Source organism: Schistocerca americana, chromosome 3 (assembly GCF_021461395.2).
Source record: "Schistocerca americana isolate TAMUIC-IGC-003095 chromosome 3, iqSchAmer2.1, whole genome shotgun sequence".
In the NCBI taxonomy this organism is placed as follows: Eukaryota; Metazoa; Arthropoda; class Insecta; order Orthoptera; family Acrididae; genus Schistocerca; species Schistocerca americana.
The window spans coordinates 982,673,008-982,694,617 of record NC_060121.1 but is presented as its reverse complement, the minus strand read 5'-3'; the positions used below and the strand labels follow the sequence as shown (position 1 = coordinate 982,694,617).

Here is a 21,610-nt window from a genome sequence, read left to right as displayed (position 1 = left end):
GTCTCATGTATACTAAATTTACAACATTTTGTAACACTGAACATAACAAATATGTGGTTAGACAAATAAGAAATAGACAGTGAAAACAATTGATCTGTAATAGGACAGAATAACTACAAAAACAATAAAACAATATCAATTTCAAGATGCTAAAGATAATAGCACAGTACAATAACACAACATCTACTTGTCATTTATTCCACATGTAATATGAGCACTCGGATGTCACACATTAGCAACCAGTGACAATAATAATGTCCATATTAATGACCGTAAGACCTTCAAAACAAAATACGCCGTCCTCAGAACAACAGATGCTCAAAGCGATCTCCCTGCATGTCCAAACATTGCACAACCCACCCGATCATACAGCTCTGGACCCTTTGCAGAAAAGCTGTGTCCACAGTAACAAGAGCAGCATGGACACGCACTACCAATTCTTCCACATTCACCGGCAGAGTAGTGTACACATGCTCCTTCAGGTGTCCCCACAGGAAGAAATCCAGGCGATTTAGGTCACGTGAACGTGGTGGCTATCGAACTGGACATCCACATCTGAGCTGTTTCCCTGGAAATATTATGTCCAAGTACTGATAGCAGTCTGCAAGATGCAGGTGTTGCTTTAAAGCATGATGATAGGGGTGCAGCCCATGCTTGTGCAGCATGTTAATGACCGTGCATCATGGGACACACAGCTCCCTTGCTACACTCTGTGTACTTCACAGAGGTTCTTGGTGTATGACCTCCAGAAGAGCTTCCTCTGTTGCTGGAGTACGGCGAGTCCGTGGATGACCTCTGTCACGCAATGGTGGAAGGAGAGAACCTGACTCCCAAAGGTGCAGCTCCAGATGACGAAGCACATTTTTATCTGGATGGCAATGATGAGGATATCTAGCAGCATATTCACGAGCGGCAACACCAGCCCAGTTATCAGATGCACCAAGGACCAAAGCATATTCACATAGTCATCGTTTGTGTATGCCACACGTCTGCCACAGTGGTTTAGAGTTTTACAAGGAGAAAATTCGATACGTGTATGCATGTACAATGGAGTCTGTCACTGTCACTTGCAACTAGTCCCTGTTTGGTGGACGGCGCATACAGTATAAACACACCATCAGTCCTGCGCCCTGTTACACCTAACGCACGTTACCCCTCTGACAGATATTGTTCTGCATGATACATCCCGACACCGCAAATTGTGAACCGTTCAGTTTCAAATTACACTGTTTCCCTAATGGTAATAGATGTGATGTTTCCAAAATCCCATCGATAGAGTAATAATAATGATAATAATAATAATGCACTGAGATACGTACTAAACAGAATGCGGTTACCAGGCTCAGTGTTGAAAGGCATAATTAGTGGGACCATGGCGATAACACATACAAATAGTAACCGAGTTTGGGCATTATTCGCAAAGCACGTTGCTAGTCCTACTGGTAACATAAGGCCCTAATGAAATGTAATGCACCTGAACGGGCAAAAATAATAGATGGTACGAATCTATAGGGCCATTGGAGAAGAATACAAAGAAAACAGGTTTTGCATGTAGTAGTTGAAGTGGTGCGAATAAATTCACACCCATGACGTGCAAAGGGCCTCTTTCAAAGCTGACCAACCTTCCATTTCTACGATTGTAGTACATGAGTGCAATATTTGGAAATTTGTGGTAAGGTCTTATGGGATCAAACAACTGAGATCATCGGTCCCTAAGCCTACACACTACTTAATCTAACTGAAACTAACTTACGCTATGGGCAAAAAACACACACACCCATGCCCAAGGGAGGACTTGAACCTCCAACGGGGGGAGCCGCATGGACCATGACAAGACGCCTCAGACCACGCGGCTACCCTGCGCAGCCATGTAAGTGCAAATGTTTTCTAGATAACCCGCTGCAATTGCTGTTCACGATTGAAATGCCAGACACAGTACTACCTGGGCTGCATTTACCAAATGAAAAACATATGCTTCAACCCAGGCTCGAACCATCGACCTCCTGCACACTAACCCAAAACCCGACCCACTGCACGAACTGTACAGCACAACTATTGTGTAGTGACAGAGGTAGCTACCATACATGTGGTTACAGTGTTGCCAGATTGTCACTCTTTAAGGTCCTTTTTCTGCCAGATATACTCGCCAGACAAAATTTTGTGAAAGACATTTTTTACCGCTGGCATGTGAGGAGTTGTGCTGTGAAGTCCGAGTGTGCGAATTTTGCTCCACCCTGTATAAGACAAACAAAAAAAACCACAGACTTTGTTCAGGTTGGGAATAAGGTTCTCATTTGAAAGCTCTGTTTCAAAATGAAGATATTTCCAGCGATGACTTTTTGTGTTCTATATGTTTTGACAGAATAACAACAATGATAGTATCTGAACAAGGTGAAGCCTCCCATGGTACATATGATGCAGATTTTGAATCAATAGAGGAAGAATTAAATACCCTGAATCAGTCAACTACAGAGGTAGGTGTTAGTCCTCTTAAGAAACCATGATCAGTGCAATCGAGTCATAAGCTTTATGTAGCAAGAAAGTGTGGAGAAATTACTAAAGCTATGGATGAATATGCTACAGGAAAACTGGCCACAGTCTTCAAAGTACAAATTCCATCTTCAGAAGAAAATGAACCAAAGCATTCTTGCACCTCTTGCCAGGAATTTTTCATAAATATCAATTCAGCTGTTGAATATTGTGCATCCTACAGTGAAAAGGTGCAAGTTTTAACTATTATTCCAGAGACATTGTCAAAGAAAACAATTTTGACCCATGTTCCATCAGTATCAAAGTACATGGTAGACAAATCAAGAAATGTGAGGTCTGTAAAAGGAGTCTTTAGAAGACCAGATCACTATTATGCTCATCCTGTAGAAGCAGCTCAAGTTCAAATACTGTAGTCATTTTATCTGGAAGATAAAATGGACTGTTCTCGCCAGAGTGCCAACAAAAAAGACATTGTAACTGTAACAGTTGAAAGTTAAAAAGATCAAAATTTTATGCACTACAACCTAAGTGGGCAGTTACATACACACCTAGAGATGTCTGTTTGTGTGTATTGCACAAATTTTTAACTTTGTGTGATAACTTTGAAGAACTTACTGGAGCATGTGACATATGAGACCTTGGTTGGGTGTGTGAAGTCATTAGTAGTTTGTGATGTAAAGCAACAGACTTGTTTGCTTCAAGAATGTGGTGACTGCCCTGGAAAGGGAGGAATGTCTTTACAGATGCTTGGCCTGGAAGACGTAGCAGATAACTCTGCAGAAATTACATATGTGATTTGGGAGGAAAATAAAGTAATTAAGAAAACTGTTGCCGTTGACAGTTTCATTGACGATTCATTCCATGTCAAATCAACACACTTCAAATAAAAATTTTACCTCACCCTCTTAGATTTTGCTGGAAGTTGGTGTACTTATAGTGGGTGCTGAAACTAAGAAAAATACCAACTTTCAATTTTTTACCTCAAACCATTCCTGAAATATGGTCATGCAAACTTTTCAAAAACTGGCCAAAAATGTGTGAACGGACTTTTTTTAAATTGCCCTAGGAGCTGCCCCAATTGAGCTAGAGAACTCGGAAAGGTGTCATTTTGCAGCATTTTGCATGCTCTTTCCAGTGATAGACAAAAAACATAGCTTCTAATTAATAACCTTTTTCAAAATGGTAATTAATATTTTGATTTAATTTTTTTTTACAAAAAGTACATAATTGAAAATTTTCAAAATATTTCCATAACTACTTCATACTGTTGTAAATCACATGGCAAAATATAAATGTGGGATTATGATGGGTTCATTGTTAAAAAAAATTATTCCGGACTCTTGTTTTTCACTAATGGCCCTAGTTTGACCAAATTGACCTTCAAGGTAGTACGTCAGTGGAGGACCGTATACATAGGGCTTGATGTCTGTACAATAATTCAGAGACTGGAGCCATTGTTGAGATGATTTAGTCTGCATTGTTACCTTCTAAGGCTTTGTGTGCCTACAGCTTTATTGTGCACTGTGGTTTTAGTGCAAAATTAATTGTTACCTCTGTGCTGACCAGTGTGTATTATATTTAACAGTTCATTTTCAAGTAAATCTATACATTGAAGGACAGTTTATAAGTGATTTTTGTATAAATATGGAACAAAGTAAAAAGTGCAGTGCTGTAAGAGTGCAGTGTTGTAATCCATTGAAGAAGTCAAATCATTTTATTAGAGACAGAAAAAAAAACTGAGAAATGTCGCAAAATGGATGCCCAAATTATTTCCTCAAATACCAAGTGGTGCCAATATTTGTGATAAATGTAGGAAAGATGTAACCAAACTGAAAAATACACCAGAGCCCATCAGTGATGAAAGTGTTGAAGAAGAATCTTCTGGATCGGAGATAATCATCCGAGACCAAGACCCTGACTTCACTCCAACTTCAGCAGCTGTTAAAACATTTAACACAACACTTCAAGAACTAGGTGAGTCCCCAATTGACAAGAAAAAAGTAACATCTAGGCATTATGCCAAATCAAAAGTGAAGAAAATCTCATCAATGACACGTAAACTTTTTGTTGCTCCTGAAACTTCTTCATCAGATACTGATACTGATGAATCCGTTCTTGAAAATATTAAAAGAAACTTTAAAAATACTATAAGTAGAGCAAAAAAATAATGATTCTTACAAGTTTACCTGAAAAGTGGACTGTCAGGAAAATAATGAGGGAATTTAAGGCTCCTAATTACATTGTTCGGCAGTCCAAAAAAATTTTGAAAGAGAGAGGATTCATTGAAGGTCCAAACCCAATACCAGGGAAGTGTTTACCAACAGAAACTATCAAAACTGTACATTCATTTTATGGAAATGATGAAGTTAGCAGGGCAATGCCAGGTATTAAAGATTGTGTGACAATTACAGAAACAAGTGGAAATAAAAAAAATATCAAAAAGACTTTTTTGTGTAACCTTAGAGAAGCTTACAAACATTTTAAAGACAAGTTTCCTAACATAAAAATAGGTTTCTCTAAATTTGCTGAGTTGAGACCAAAACATTGTGTATTAGCTGGCCGGAGTGGCACACACACTGTCTGCATGTGCACAACTCACCAAAACATAAAATTAATGATAGAAAACGCCAAACTAAATACAGTAACAAACAGCAGCTTAAACAATTATAAGCAGTGCATTGCAAAAATGCTTTGTAACCCATCATCAGTTGATTGCAACATGGGAAACTGTGAATACTGCCCGGGAGAAACTGCCAAACGTAAAATTTTAAAAGACTTTTCATGAAAACTTAATTGAACGAGTTCAATTTCGACAGTGGATGTCAGTTGACTGATGTAATCTGGAAATTGTTCAGAAAACTTCTGAAGAATTCATAGATTTATTTTGTAGTAAGATGTCGACTTTGATTCGGCATGACTTCATTGCCAAGCAACAACGAACATTCCTTAACTCCACAAGAGAAAACCTTATGGAATCTGAATTTGTTGTCATATGTGATTTTTCAGAAAATTATAGTATAGTTCTACAGGATGAAGCTCACAGTTTCCACTGGACAAGACAACAGATTACCCTTCATCCTTTTGTTATATATTACAAACAGGAAGACAAAATTGAGCATATGAGCTTTGTCATTGTTTCTGATTGCCTGGAGCACAATACAACTGCAGTTTACACCTTTCAAAAGAAGCTAATTTCATATCTAACAAATAAATTTCAAAAGATTCCAAAAAAGATATACTATTATTCTGACGGTTCTGCCGCTCAGTAGAAAAATAAGAAAAACTTCCTGAACCTTTGCCTTCATGAGGAAGACTTCAACATAAAAACTGAGTGGCACTTTTCAGCCACAGCACATGGGAAAGGGCCTTGTGATGGAGTAGGGGGTTCAGTAAAGAGACTGGCAGCTCGTGCAAGTTTGCAAAACCATACCAAAATCAGATCCAAACCGCACGATATCTATTTGAGTGGGCAGTAAATAATATCACAAATGTTGATTTTGCATATTCCACTCAAGAAGACTAACTTGCTTCAGAAATATTATTAAAAAGCCGACTTGAAGAGGCATTGACAATCAAAGGAAAACAGCAATTTCACGCTTTTATTCCCAACACTCCATCAAAATTAATAGTCAGATACTTCTCAGGTGATATGCAGAGTTGGGAGAGGGAAGTAACTACATCACCAGACAAACTGAAGTTACAAGATGTATCAGGCTATGTCACCACTGTATATGGCGGAAACTCGTGGCTTGGGTACATTTTAGAAAAAAAACCAAGAACTTGATGAAGTGAAAATAACTTTTCTTCATCCATGTGGACCAGCTAAGCCATTCTCTTATCCTGCTCATGCAGATGTCCTGTGGGTGTCAGTTGTGGATGTTCTCACAAAAGCGAATCCATTTACTCCGACAGAGAGAGCATACATTCTTAATGAAAGTGATGTAAACCAAACCCAGTCAGCTTTATTAAAATGTAATATGTGAAGTTCCAAGACAATTTATTGGGAAACTGCTTTCAACTCAAAACTTAATTTTTGTCTCAGGTTAGTGTTAATGTATATTTTATAGAAAGTTGTTTCAAAATTATTGTTAGTACCTATTGTGTTAAATTTAGCTATGTACAGATACCTATTACTCAAAAACAAGCATTACGTATTTAATTTGTTTAATAGTTCCATTTCTGGTCGTGCGGTAGCATTCTCGCCTCCCGCGCCCTGGTTCCCGGGTTCGATTCCCGGCGGGGTCAGGGATTTTCTCTGCCTCGTGATGACTGGGTGTTGTGTGCTGTCCTTAGGTTAGTTAGGTTTAAGTAGTTCTAAGTTGTAGAGGACTGATGGCCATAGATGTTAAGTCCGATAGTGCTCAGAGCCAATAGTTCCATTTCAAACATCATGGACCAGAACTACAATATAAATACTTGTACTTATTCATACTTTATTTCAGTTTGTATTTAAATGCTCAATTTCTTGTTTTTGTTATATCGGTTAATATACTGTTAGTGAAGTTGTATGAAATTAAAATAAGCAATCAACTTAATTATAAAATATGCTGATTAGTTTTGGTTTGATAAGGTGATATTTTGATATTTCTAATACTTTTTTTCTTACCTTTCAGTATATTTTAAAGAAATTCCTGTTTGTTAAAGGTCAATTTGGTCAAACCAGGGCCGTTAGTGAAAAACAAGAGTCTGGAATAATTTTTTTTAACAATGAACCCATCATCATCCCACATTTATATTTTTCCATGGATTTACAATAGTATGAAGTAGTTATGGAAATATTTTGAAAATTTTCAATTATGTACTTTTTGTAAAAAAATTAAAACTAAATCAAAATATTAATTAGTATTTTGAAAAAGGTTATTAATTAGAAGCTATGTTTTGTTGTACATCCCTGGAAAGAGCATGCAAAATGCTGCAAAATGACACCATTCCCAGTTCTCTAGCTCAATTAGGGCAGCTCCTAGGACAATTTTAAAAAAGTCCGTTAACACATTTTTGGCTGGTTTTTGAAAAGTTTACATAGCCATATTTCAGGAATGGTTTGAGATAAAAAATTGAAATTTGGTATTTTTCTTAGTCTCAGTGCCCACTATAAGTATACCAACTTTCAGCAAAATCTAAGAGGGTGAGGTAAAATAGGTGTGTTGATTTGACATGGAATGACTCTGATGAACTTGGTAAATGGTCAGTGAAAGCAGTGTGGCGTCGATAGGTCACATCGACCACACAAAGCATGATCTTTGAACTCTAACTGCTCTGACGAGCCACCATGTTAATGTTCCAGTCGGCCTTTGTATCTTGTACAGTGTACATGTGTATTTTTCTTTGTGCTGAAATATATGTATGTATAAACATTTATGGGAACAGCTTGCTGCGTATGCAGTTATCCATATTCCCGTTTCCCATAGCAGTAACACACCAGCAGCTGAAGAAATTGCAACATCAACACATTGCAGAAGTGAAAGGGTGTGTGATTTTGCTGAGAACTGGTCTGTAATTCTCCCACAAGAAGCACCAGGGTATCTAGGAGTAATGACCAGGTTTCAATTTTTACAGGAGTGACATATTTTCAAAACAAGACCACAAGTTTCACTAGCTTTTATTCTATCTGTATGTACGTATATAATTTTATAATCTTATTAAGCAAAATAATGTTTTTGTTATAAAGATGTGTTGATACCAATGATAAAATTTTGTACATGATGTAAATAAGTAATATTTTATACTGTTTTGTACTTTGACAAGTATAATATCATGATTGTGATAATACAGGTGCTAAATAAATAAATAAAAGTGTTGCAGTTATAAGTGATGACACAGGACATGACTCAGTACATGCTTTGCTAGCAATGCACAAAATTCTTCAACTGCAAACAGGGCAGAGAAGATCACCATAATTTTTGATGGTGCTCCTAGTCATTTTAAAAGTCGCAAACAGCTGTTTGAATTGAGCAAGTCGCTTGTGCCAGCTGGCTGGGTACACAGTGCTACTGGCCATGGGAAGGGGCCTTGTGATGGTGTAGGAGGCATGCTGAAGCATCATGCTACAAAACATAATCTTTCCAGACCAAATACAGCTGCAATTCAGAATGCTGAGGATTTTACGAGAGTCGTGAAATCTCACACATCCACAGCCTTCATTCTTTTGTCAGAAGAGGAAATCGAAGAATTTTGTGGGCAGAAAAAGAAGAATGGTCCAAACAAACTACTCCTGTGAAAGGAATTCAGATGACACATTTTTGGACGCAAAATGATGGGTGAACTCATATTGCACACCTTTTAAAGAGCAAAAAAGAGGAAATTTCATTTGTTCAGCCAACACCTCAGAAACAGCAGGATAATATTCAGATTCACAACCTGAGAAGGGTGATGTTTGTGGCATGTGTGTATGACTATGGCTGGTGGATTGCTGAGATTATAGACACCAGTTATGAGTTAAACGAAATTGTAGTGAACTTTATGCTACCACATGGACCAGCTGTGGATATAGGTTTCCAGCTGAAGGACAGAGACAAGGCTATCAGTGCTCACTTCCTGTTCACAATGTTTTGAAGATTGTAATTCTCCACTTCCTCTTGGTTCAACAGGAAGGCATCACTCTATATCAAAGGAAGATACTGAAACAGCGGAACACAGTTTTAGTTCATTGACTGGCTAATTTCAGTACAAAACAGAGTGCACAGAAGTTGTATAAATTGAAACCTTTAAGTCTTTGGACCTTTCACATACATTTTGGAACTATTTAAAATGCTTGAAAAATTAGTCTCTTACCAGTACTTATCTTTCAAAACTAGATTATGTTAAATAAGGCTAGGTTTTGATTTTATGAGCCTGTTATGTGATAATGTGGTAGTAAACAGATTTTATGTATGGCAGAAATTTCAGTTGATTACAAAACATGTTCAACCTAAAAGTGGAAGGGTACTAATCAATAGAAAATAATCAAAATTTTATGGATTATGCTACCACATGGACCAGCTGCTGGATATAGGTTTCCAGCTGAAGGACAGAGACAATCCCATCGGTGCTCACTTCCTGTTCACAATGTTTTGAAAATTGAAATTCTCCAGTTCCTATTGGTTCAACAGAAAGGCATCCTCTATATCAAACGATGAACTATAAGATGGACAAACTAGAGGTACTGGAAAGAAGGATTATTAGAAAAATAATGGGTGCAATGAAAACTGCAGATGGTTGGAAAATAAGAAGTAATGAGGAGATCTACAAAAATATAGAGAAAATATCTGAAGTAATGGCCAAACGAAGATTAACCTTTTTTGGACATCTCTACCGAATGGATGGAAATAGACTAACAAAACAAATACTCCTATATTTCTGGAAGAAGAAATCGACAATAGCATGGATTACAGAAGTAAGAAAAGATCTTGAAAGAAACAACATCAAAGAATGAGAAATAGCAGAAAGAAACCGTTTTAAAAACAAAATCCTAAATGTGGAAGCCTTTGAAAACAGAAGAAATAAAAAATCGGGAACAACATGGACAAAAGAAAGGAGGAGACTTTATGGGGAGAAAATGAGGGAACACTGGAAAAATAGGAAACAACAACAAAGGAAGAAGAGGAACTGAAGTTGTTAACGTGGTCCTAATAGGTCAATACGATTGTAAAAAAAAAAGAAGAAGAAGAAGAAGAGGAGGAGGAGTTCAGAATGCTATAGTAAAAGAACTTTGACAGATAAGTCCAAACGGAGGAGTTCTCTGCAATCATAAGGCAATTACCTTTCAAATTAAAAAACCAACAAAATATCTAAAACTGTTTCAGAGATACAGAGTTTTAAAAATTTTTTCCAAAATTCTCATCTTCAAAATGGTATGCGCAATGTCACCTTTGGAGAGCTGTATCTCGGAGCAGAAATTTTTTTGGAGAAAACAAAAAAAAAAAAAAACACGTGTTCCTTACTTAATCCTTCATTTTAACATATGCTAAATTCAATAACATCCGAGACTATGAAGGTAAGATTTTTTGCTAGCCTGCCTGAATTGATATGGACTTTGCCATATATGATGTCATCTTTTTGTACAACGCGAAACATACAATATGAAAAAAGCGTAAGCAACCGTCACACTGTCGATCATTTCTAGCTACTATGCTTTAGTTTCCATAGTTATCCAATTGTGACAACATAAATATAGTATAGACACATTATTCAGTGACTGTTTTTCAACGAAAAAAAAGATGCGACTTTCTGTTGTTACATTTAATCAAAACCAACTGTCTTATCAAAGTATTTCATGAAAAAAATTAATGGAGCTGATATATAAAGGACACTGAATTTGCTAAATGTCATGTCACTAAATGTTTTTTAGGGTCCAATCTACTACTTAATTGCCACTAGGCCTACACGGGGATTAGGTACTGGTAAGTAGTAATCGCTACACAAGTTTACAGTGAAGAAACGTTTCAGCAATACATAGAAAGGCAATTACTTATATTTATTACGTAAATTGGTGAAAAGCTCGTAACTGCACTTCGTTAAAAACCGGCTTGCTTGCAACAATACTGTAGCATTATTGCTACTCTTGGAACGACGACTACAATCATTTTTGATATTTGAGTGCTGTAAGCACACTTACGTTAAAACTTATACAGCTGAAGATCCATTACAACTAAACTTCTAATTACCTCTTACTTCTACAGCGACTTTTCAACCTGCAAAATATCAAACTCAGCGCCGCTTGCAAATCTCAGCGATCTTTAAGGCGTCATGGTTGCCAACACTCTCGTAACCGATAGTGAATTATGTTTTAGGAATAAATTAGCAGGTCTCATTGACGACACTGTAACAAACAAAATATCTAAAGTGTCATTTATTGACAAAATTTCTCAGACGTTGAAAATAAAAGAACTGCTGTAAGACAATGGATTGGACTAGTGCCTTTATTGTTTAACTTTTTATTTTATTACTTGCTACTAGTAGAATAAATGGCAAAATTAACTTGATGCTAGTATTTTCTTGAAACCAGAATTTTAACAAGCATATTTACAGCTTTCCTTAAAGACCGCTGCTTGCGTAATAATCCGTCTGTGTACGCAATTCTCGTGCGTTTACACGACACACTCGTACGTGACGGTATGCAAGGCGGACGAAACATTAATGACAAAGTTTCGGGAGAAATTTATAGAGTCCAGATGTTTGTGGGAACATGTCGTGCGCGGAGTGTAGCGTCATAGATACGAGAAATGAATCACTTGTTGCATTTTTAACGACTCCATAATGGTTTCATGTTGAATATGGAGAGAGAGTAAAAAAATAAATATTTCACGAACAAAAGTACGCCGACCTTATTTCAGTTTTTAGGTTTTATTTCCGTCACTATTCGATAATGAAACCGTAAAACTAAGCTACTGTGTGCCTACGGGTGTAACTTTGCATCAGTTTTAAAATAATATTCAATGCTGCCTTGCACTTATTCCAAAAGTCGTCAAACTGCGGGCCGCATGCGTCCTGAATCAAGTACCGACATTCATGCGGCCCGTGATTCTCAGACGTATTTTATTATAATGAACATCTAGCAGTCAGCCGGATCCAAAACTGACAAATGGCATTAGAGCTTCTTGGGAGTATAGTTGTCGGATACTGCTTAAATAAGAGCTTAGTCGTTATATGCCACAGTAGACTCTGCTATATACTATCAAGCCGAGCAGCAGAGCCCGAATAGGCACTCTCGGGAAACAGAAATGAAAGAACTTTATTTTTTTGAACTACACGTTCAGTTAACAGGCGTGGGAAAGGTTATACATGAATGTAGGACGGTCCCTGAATGTGGGACGGTCCCTCAAATATCATCATAGGTGAGACGGGAGAAAAACTGCGTTAAGTACGTACAAAATTCACGGACACGTGTACGTTTGTACAAAAGTCAAAGTATAAACATTGCGGCCGCCGCTGCTGTTGCTGTGTACAGCGTTGCTGATTGGCGCGTAATTACAACTTAGGCTAATTTTACGATGCGATGCGATGCCGAGCCGTGCGGAGTGATGACGCGCAGAAATCGCGTGACAATGGGCAGGCTAGGTTTAACAGTGGCAACAGAGCGGTGCCCGTTTAGTGTACGTTTACACTGCCTGTGATGCGATGCGAGGCATAATGGACAAAGCGATGTAATGCGATGGAGCGTTCACATTGCACACGATACAGCGCGCGAGCGCGATCTCGCCAGAAATTGAGCAGTCTTGGCACGATGTCGTTTTTCCTTGACCCAGTAAATTCTTTCTTATTAGAAAACAGTGCTCTGAGAATTCAACGCAGTCGTGAATGGGTGCATGAAATCAACAAGGAGAGGAGCGCTTTAGGAGAATTTCATCATTTGTACAGTGACTAGAAAAGATGAGGATAAATATTGGAATTATTTCAGAATGAGTACAGAGACATTTGGTAATAAGAGTGTCGTCTGTTTCAAATAGATTACAGAAGCGAAACACAAATTTCAGAATGGCTATTGCCTCTGAAGAGAAAGTTATGGTCACCATCAGGTAAGTAGACAATATGAAGTTTACAACAATCATTTTATTATGAAAAATTTACAAATTGTGATAGATACAAACTTTCTTTTAATAAATTTTGACGTAGTTGACAATGAGAAGTATAATACATCACAGTTCACTCACTTAAGTATCAAAGTTTTCAGAATCCTGGTGGCTTGAAATAACAATGTCATCAGGTTGAATTTCAGAAATGACTATTTCGTTTTGCGGATTTCCAGCAATTACGATTTCAACTGGATTTTCAGGCGCATAGGGTGACATCAATGAATGTGCAGTGGAAGTGGTTGATTGTTCCAATTCTTCCAAAAGAAGCTGCTGAACTTTTATCCTGGCTCACAACTGAGCTGATGGTGATAGTTTTCGCATTGCTGGCAGCAAACTCACTACAGCATGATAGCTGTCATCTTGCGTTTCTAATTTCGACATTTGCTGCTCAATTAGCTTCAACTTTTGCTTCTCTATATTTAGCAACTCAGAGCTTGTCGATTTCTTGGATCTTTTGTTTTGGTTTGTGTGTAGGGTGGGTGAGGGAGGAGGCATCGAAACGCTACCCTCTGAACTTACAGTCAGTCTTGGTTGGTTTCATTAGGTGAAACACTCTCTCTCTCTGTAACAGCTGGTGAAAACGGTACGTCGTCGTGTGCGTCGTCGTGTTGCGATGCTGTTCTTTTACTGTGATGAACATTAGTCTTCGTCTTCCGTGGCGCCATTATGTCAGTCAGGAAGGTCATTAGCTCGTACCACGGCCAATAGGATTGGAAAGGCGGCATTTCACCTTCGTCTCCTGAACGTTCAGCACGAGTTTTTTTGAGTTCAGAGCGGAAAGTGTCACGTAGGTTCTTCCATTTATTCTTCAGCGCCTCGCCTGAAAATATAGACGCGAAATCTGCGTAAATAATTAAGTACACTGTATACTTAATACATTTTTTGTCCTCAGAACATTAATTGCAAATCCTACGAAGATCCTACACATCCTTCAATTACGCTCATTTCATTCTTTTTCAGATATTTGTCGGTTGGGATGTCTTTCCATGCACTTTCACAGTCGTTTCGGATGGGTATAACTACAGTCGCACAATGTGTGCATGAAACGTGCGCCGCAATATGTGAAATTCTGAGCGCTGTACACCTGCCTTCTCCTACTATACCACTGCTTCAAACCGCTGCAAAACACATGTATGCCAACTGGAATTTTCCGAATTGTGTGGGGGCCATTGATGGTAAGCATGTTCGGGTTAAATGTCCCCCTCATTCTGGGACAATGTCTTACAATTACAAAAAATATTTTTCGCTTGCTTTACTAGCTGTAGCCGATGCTAACTGCAGATTAATAGCAGTTGACATTGGAGGCTATGGCAAGCAATCAGATGGTGGCACATTTAGAGCAAGTAACTTGTACAATAATATTTTGAACGAAACTGAAAACTGACCTCCACCGAAAGAACTACCAGGTACTTCAGTAAAAGCCCCATTAGTGTCGGTTGGAGATGAAGCCTTTCCACTACTGGAAAACTTAATGCGCCCTTTCCCTGGGCTGTCACTGACTGAGGAAGAGAGGTTATTTAACAGGAGGCTATCGAGGGCTAGAGCGGTGGTGGAACGCACTTTCGGAATTATGGCCAGCAAGTGGCGTCTTCTCCGAAAGGAAATTGAAACTTCTGTAGAACATGCAGCCATTATTATTCAGTGCACCTGCGTCTTGCACAATATAATAATCGATAAAGCTGGGCCTCACATTTCCATTCAATTGTCTATTGACCAGGACATAACAGAACACAGTGCTTTAGCAGCATGCTTCCAAAATGACAGCGCAAACAGTGGTGCTTCAAGAAGAGCGAGGAGTGTCAGAGAGGCCTTCAATAACTGCTCAATTGCTGGCCAGATCGCGCGAGCGCACGCGCGCGCTGTATCGTGTGCAATGTTAACGCTCAATCGCATTGCATCGCTTTGACCATTATGCCTCGCATTGCATAGTGTCGCGTCACATCGCATCACAGGCAGTGTAAACGTACACTTACACAGCCGTCATACCACCACCATTTGCACACAGCAGACGACAGCGGTCCGACGCTAGAGCAGCCCCGTGGCAGAAGTGGAGCATTGTCGAGAAAACGCGTAGGAAAATACATACGACGTCCTGAATGAGTCATGCGCCCGGGATGTGGTTGTATGACAGGTGATTGTTGCCTCTATGGTTGTGATTTTGGTGCCTGTACCGGAAGGTAGACCTGTCTTCTTGGTGCTTCCGCGAGAAGCTGGCGGTGGGCTTGACGCAATCAAGAGAGAAGGTTATGCTTTTGCCATTCACTGCAATGTTTAGCATCCACTTATCTCTTCTCAAAACACGGCATGGGCGAGTGTAAGGAGGCTGTATCGGTGGCTCCACACCGTCCACGCGTAGCATTACGTATGCTCAATCATCCAAGTCATGATGCACGTAATTAGGTGGCATGTCTGGAGGCTTTGAGAGGACGGATATGAGCTATGTGGTGCCTCAAACGTTGTATAAGGTCTGGATGATCATGAGATAATGATTGCGGGGAGTTGGCATCAATAAATTTTCCCGGGAGTTGTGATGCTCCCCCACAAACTGGTTCTGCTGTGGAGGAACTCTTGTCTGAGTTGTAAGTGTTCTGCAGACCAAGGAGAACTATTGTTCTCGCGGTCGCCCAAGGGGTGCTGTGACACGTAAGTGGAGCTTTGAGACACAGGTGCCATCATTGGATCACAGTGTGGCGTCAATAGGTCATATCGACCATAGACAACATTAATCTTTGGGACTCAGGTCGCTCATCCGAGCCGCCACGTTAATTCAGTCTGCTCTTATACCTTGTACTGTGTGAACGTGTATGCTAATTGTCGAAATATATGTATGTGCATATATTAGTGGGGACAGTTTATTCCACATACTGCTATTCGTATCCTGTTGCCGTAACATCATTGCTCGCTGGGTGATAGCTGGTGGTCTTACGGTGCACATATCCACAGAACCCTGTGAGCTGAGCGAACAAATCAGACTCAAAATGTCGTCCACGGTTGGCTGTAATGTACAGAAGGCAACCAAATCTAGCTAATAAAATCGGCACAAAAGCAGACACTAATGTTTCTGCAGAAACAGTGTCCATTCGCACCACTGGGGGGGCAATGAGTGAAATGATCTGTTTGGTTAGTAAGTAGCATTTATTGTTTGATGAAACCAGTGGTGCTACTACATGAATGTGCATGTGCACAAAATATAAGGTTGTGTCTGGAAGATTACCAACAAATGTGCACACAAAGTGAGACACTTTGTTATGATGGTGTTGCAGGCATGTATACGTGCTTTCATGACAGTCCTTTTCAGTACTGGACCATACATAATGCATCAACACTAGGTGTAAAGTTGGACGGAATCCAGGGTGACACAATTTATATAGGCTGTCGAGAAGTTGTCTATGAAATGCAGCTGGTAAGAAAGGGTGAGATCTTCCCTGAGAGATATCACAATACAGTTTGAATTCCTCACTAGGCATGATGAGAAGTTGTAACTGTAACACGGATGTGTCATAAAGTAGAAAACTTGGGAGCTCTTGATCATCTTGCTGAGTTCCGTGAAATCTACTGGCCGTGAGACACTGTTGACATGTGAGAGTCAATCAGCGACTGCATAGATAATTCCCAAAGTGCTTGATGTCTGTGCTGCATTGGGATATGAATTCCAAATGGCTTTACTGGCGAGGTAAGCATTTTTTGCTGTTCTGCCTAAAGGTGTATGTCAGTGGTTTATGATCAGTATAGCAGGGGAATTCTCTTGGTTCTAACAGTGGACAAAAGTATTCACACATGGGAAGAAACTCACTGTTGTAGGTATCCCACTTCTGCTGAGATGGTAACAGCTTCTGTGAATAGTATGCAAGCAGTTGTCATCAGTCACCTGACCATTGTTACAACATGCGGACCTCATTGCATCAGCCCACTATACTTTTGGACCAGACGGTGGTGCAGTTAACGTCAGTTGTAGTTCCGCTGAATGTAGTAGACATCAGCAATAAATATTTGACATCCCCAGAAACCAGCGTATTTCCTTAAAGATGTTTGGTTTTGGTATCTGACCTTTTCTAGTAATGGCATGGAGGCCACAAAATAAATTCCATGGCCCAGGAAGATGATCTCAGATTGCCCGAATACGCACTTAGCCATTTCAAAATGCTTGCACACTTCAGTTAGATATTGTTGATTTTGCTCCTTGGTGGTTGAAAAGATGAGAATTTCATCCAGGTGTGCAAAACAAAATGGCATGCCTCACAGAACCAAATCAATAAACTGCCGCCATGTCTGAGCAGCATTCCATAAGCCAAAGGTCACGTACATGCTTCTGATCAACACAAACAGAGTGATGTAACCAGTTTGCGTACATCCTCCTTCACTACCAGAATTTGAGTGTAAGCTTTGACACAATCAAGGACGCTGAATATAGCGGCACCATTTAAGGCATAATTATAGCCCCGCAACAATGGTACTGGTCAATGCTCTGACACAACTCTGGCACCACACTCCGCACTTCTTAGGCGCTAGTTGTAAAGGGGACAACGGTGGGCCACTTGATGATCAGATAATGCCTTCACTCAGCAAAATGAGAAACTCAGCTTTAGTGATAGCTAGGTGCCAAGCATCTAGACCTGCACGATGCAGGCGGGCCATTGCTAGTCTTAAGATGGTGGGTGGATGGACTGTACTGCGTAGCAACTGTTTAGGAGTGCCTGGAGGACTAATTAAAGCTGGAAATTGTTGTAGCAGAGCTGTGTACTTACAGTTACCCTTCTGCATCAGCTCGGCCCTGTGAACTGCTGTGCTGTGACAGTGTCCCACAGTAGTCAGGCTGGTAACACTATCCACTAGTTGAGCATTTGCCATATCTGGTAGCAGATGATAATAACGTAGAAAGCCAACTCCTATGACTGTCTTCGAGACATCGGCGACAATGAAGCTCCAGATCTAATACTGTTCACTGGGTTCCGTAAGTTGACATGGGGGAACTGTCTGCCACTGTCAGACAGAATGCTATCAGTGGTCTGCAGCAACGTGTTAAAGTTCACGCCAATATACTTACAACAGAGCCAGTGTCCACCAAATATTTTTGGACTGATTTTCTGTCACTGGTAAACAGGAGCCATGATGCTGACATGCACTCAGCTGCACATAAGGCCGGCTGCCACTGGTATTTGGGAAAGCACACGGTGCAGTTCACTTCCATTCCTGCTCACCAAACTGTACCAGCATGTGGACTGGTCTGCATTGGAGGATGCAGCATCAGTCAAACAAACGGCTCCTAGTTCTCTCCATTTTTTTTTTTTACATGTCAAGTTCCATAGGACCAAATTGCGGAGCAAATCTCTGAGGTCATGGAACGTGTCAGTACATGAAATTAGAACATAAAAGTAATAACAGATAAAAATAAATGTTTATGAAACCGAAAAAAGTCACTCCATAAGTTTAAGCAAACACAGTCAACAATACAATAAGAATCAGCTTAATATTTCAAGGAACTCCTTGACAGAATAGAAGGAGCGACCCATGAGGAAGCTCTTCAGTTTCAATTTGAAAGCGTGTGAATTACTGCTAAGATTTTTTAATCCGAGTGGTAGCTTATTGAAAATAGATGCAGCAGTATACTGCCCACCTTTTTGCACAAGAGTTAAGGAAGTCTGATCCAAATGCAGGTTTGATTTCTGCCGAGTATTAACCATGTGAAAGCTGCTTATTCTTGGGAATAAGCTAATATTGTTAACAAGAAATGACAGTAAGGAATATATATACCGAGAGGTCAATGTCAAAATATCCAGACTCGTGAACAGGGGTCGACAAGAGGTTCGTGAACTTACACCACTTGTTGCCAAAACCGCCCGTTTCTGAGCCAAAAATATCCTTTTCAAATGGGAAGAGTTACCCCAAAATATAATGTCATATGATATAAGCGAATGAAAATAAGCAATGTAGACTAATTTTCGTGTTGAACGATTACTCACTTCTGATACCATTCGAATCGTAAAAATGGCAGTATTAAGTCTTTGAACAAGATCCTGAACATGAGCTTTCCACGGCAGCTTACTATCTATCTGAATACCTAGGAATTTGAACTGTTCAGTTTCACTAGTCATATGCCCATTCTGTGAAATTAAAACGTCAGGTTTTGTTGAATCGTGTGTTAGAAACTGTAAAAACTGAGTCTTACTCTATTGTTGCTGACACTGGTTTTGTGCAAACAGTTTGCTAATTTGTGCGCACAGTAAATCCACTTTTGCCACTAATGAGTCATACTCTGTGCGCGTAACTGCTACTGTTGCTATTGTACTGCTGTACAGTTATGTTAATGTGATAACCAGAACAGGGGCAATGGCATCTGTATTCAGTCTGTAAGCTCTGCAATGGTGTCTGATGGCATCTCTGTTTGTGACACTATTATCGCCTTAACCTACAGTGGTAAACAACTGCTCCAAATGGTGCACAGCAAATTATCTGGGACACTACTGGTGTTTACCTTGCTCCTTGGGAGAAGAAGGTACTGCAACAGCTTGTGGTGATCTGTCCTAGAATATTGCTCAAGTGTGTAGAACCCATACCAAATATGACAAACAAGGTGCAGTATTTTGTTGTAATTTTTAATATCCCACCCACTGGACACCTTCCAGGAATTCCTTTTCCAACTTAGCCTCATCATCCTTCCCCACATCCATTCCTCAGAAGTCCGCAGCTTGTGATCTCACGGTCGCATTCTCGCTTCCCAAGCACGGGGTTCGGGGTGTTTGCATTGTCCTCATCATTTCATCATCATTCACAAAAGTGTCGAGATTGGGCTGAGTAGAGGTTGGTTTTTGTACGGGTACTGATAACCTCGCAGTTGAGTGCCCCACAAACCAAACATCATCATCATCATTCCTCAGAACACACAACCTCAAAGCAAATCCTAACTTAATCATCCCACTTGCAGACAAAGGTTCCATCACTGTTGTAATGAATTGCACCGACTACCTGGCAGAAGGCCTCCACCAATTATCTGAGTCCTCTGCTTATAATATCTGCCACAGTGATCCCATCCCAGAAGTGCAACACACCACCAATCCCTCCAACCACAACCAACATAATTCCAACTTTGAACCCTGCCTCTTCAAGTTCATACCGCCATCCAACCATGATCCTCTCCCACCTCACCACCCAGCTTGGACAAAGCCACAGTAATTAAAGAAAACACATTTAAAGTCTCCCATCAAATCATCAAAAGCTTGTGAATAAAAAAGATGAACTTCTCATATCCATTCAGGAAACTGGAAAGGCAGATGAAATTTCAGCAGGTCTATTGTGCCTGTCAGAACACCACATGGAAATCACTGAAATTGATTAGATTCATGTTTATGGATACAAGCTATTACAGTGCCCACCGAACTGAAGTGCTGTACATCATTGTGCAAATACAATAGCAGAAACTGAATACATTGACATTTCACTCCTCATACCTCAGACAAAACCACCCTAAGCACACCCCAATAATGGCAGCCAACAACAAATCTGCTCTTGGACTTCAAAGGCAATTCTACAACTGACAGTGCTTTTAAACAACAAAGTCTGCAATATGTAATGGTGTTTTCATGTGTTCTGCACCTTCTGCATTGCATGTTGAATATGAGTACCCATTTACTGTGTCGTCACAGCCACTTACGAGCTGTCACACGTCAGCAGGCACGTTGCCTCCTATACCAAACAATGCTGCAATTACCTCTTCAGTCTCACCTCCAAGGTTCAGTTCGCACCTCAAACTACCATAATTTGATCCTGCCCACCTGGCTTTGTGGTTCATGACTGTGGACAGCGTTTTTGGAGCAACAGTAATTTTAAACAACTGTTCTAAATTCACTGAAGTGCCAAAGAAACTGGTATAGGCATGCGTATTCAAATACAGGGATATGTAAGCAGGCAGAATATGGCACTGCTGTTGGCAACACCTATATAAGACAACAAGTGTCTGGCACAGTTGTTAGATCAGTCACTGCTGCTACAATGGCAGGTTATCAAGATTTATGTGTGTTTGAACATGGTGTTATAGTCGGCTCACAAGTGATGGGACACAGCATCTCCAAGAGAGTGATGAAGTGGGAGTTTTCTCATATGCCTCCACACAACTATTGATTGCAGTCTGACAACTGATACAACCTTATGGACCCTGTGGATCATCAAGCTACTGACTGAATTGCAACTGGCGATGATAACTGGCAGTTCACATGTAGAACAAGTTACAGCTGTCGTTAATGAAACAAAGTCACAACTTTGACAAATGGAGATGATGTTCCTAGGCCTTACATTCAAAGCATCAGGCATCAAAGCAACTGTGAAATGCAGGGATGACATGTGTCGATTCCTTAGAATCCTTAACTTCTATCGGTGACACATCCCCATGCAGCCACATTGTAGTCTTCTCTCACAAAATGCCTTGGCTGGCAAAGACAAACAAGGGAAAAAGAAAGTTGAGCAGACTGTGGAGATGACAGATGCATTCCATCGGGCAAAGAACTGTTTAGCACAAGCTGTTACTTTGACACACCGTCACATGGATGCAAGTGACATTGTGTTATAGGCAGTGCTTC

General features: G+C 39.9%; 1 protein-coding gene across 1 annotated transcript in view; it reads right to left on the bottom strand.

Annotated features, from left to right (window-relative positions):
* LOC124605475 (intraflagellar transport protein 172 homolog) overlaps positions 1–11,256 on the bottom strand; it is a 320,057-nt gene extending 308,801 nt beyond the window's left edge. Inside the window, exon 1 of the mRNA XM_047137189.1 lies at positions 11,140–11,256. The gene's annotated coding sequence lies outside the window, so the exon portion shown is untranslated. The remainder of the gene's footprint in view (positions 1–11,139) is intronic.
* Positions 11,257–21,610: the final 10,354 nt, after the last annotated feature.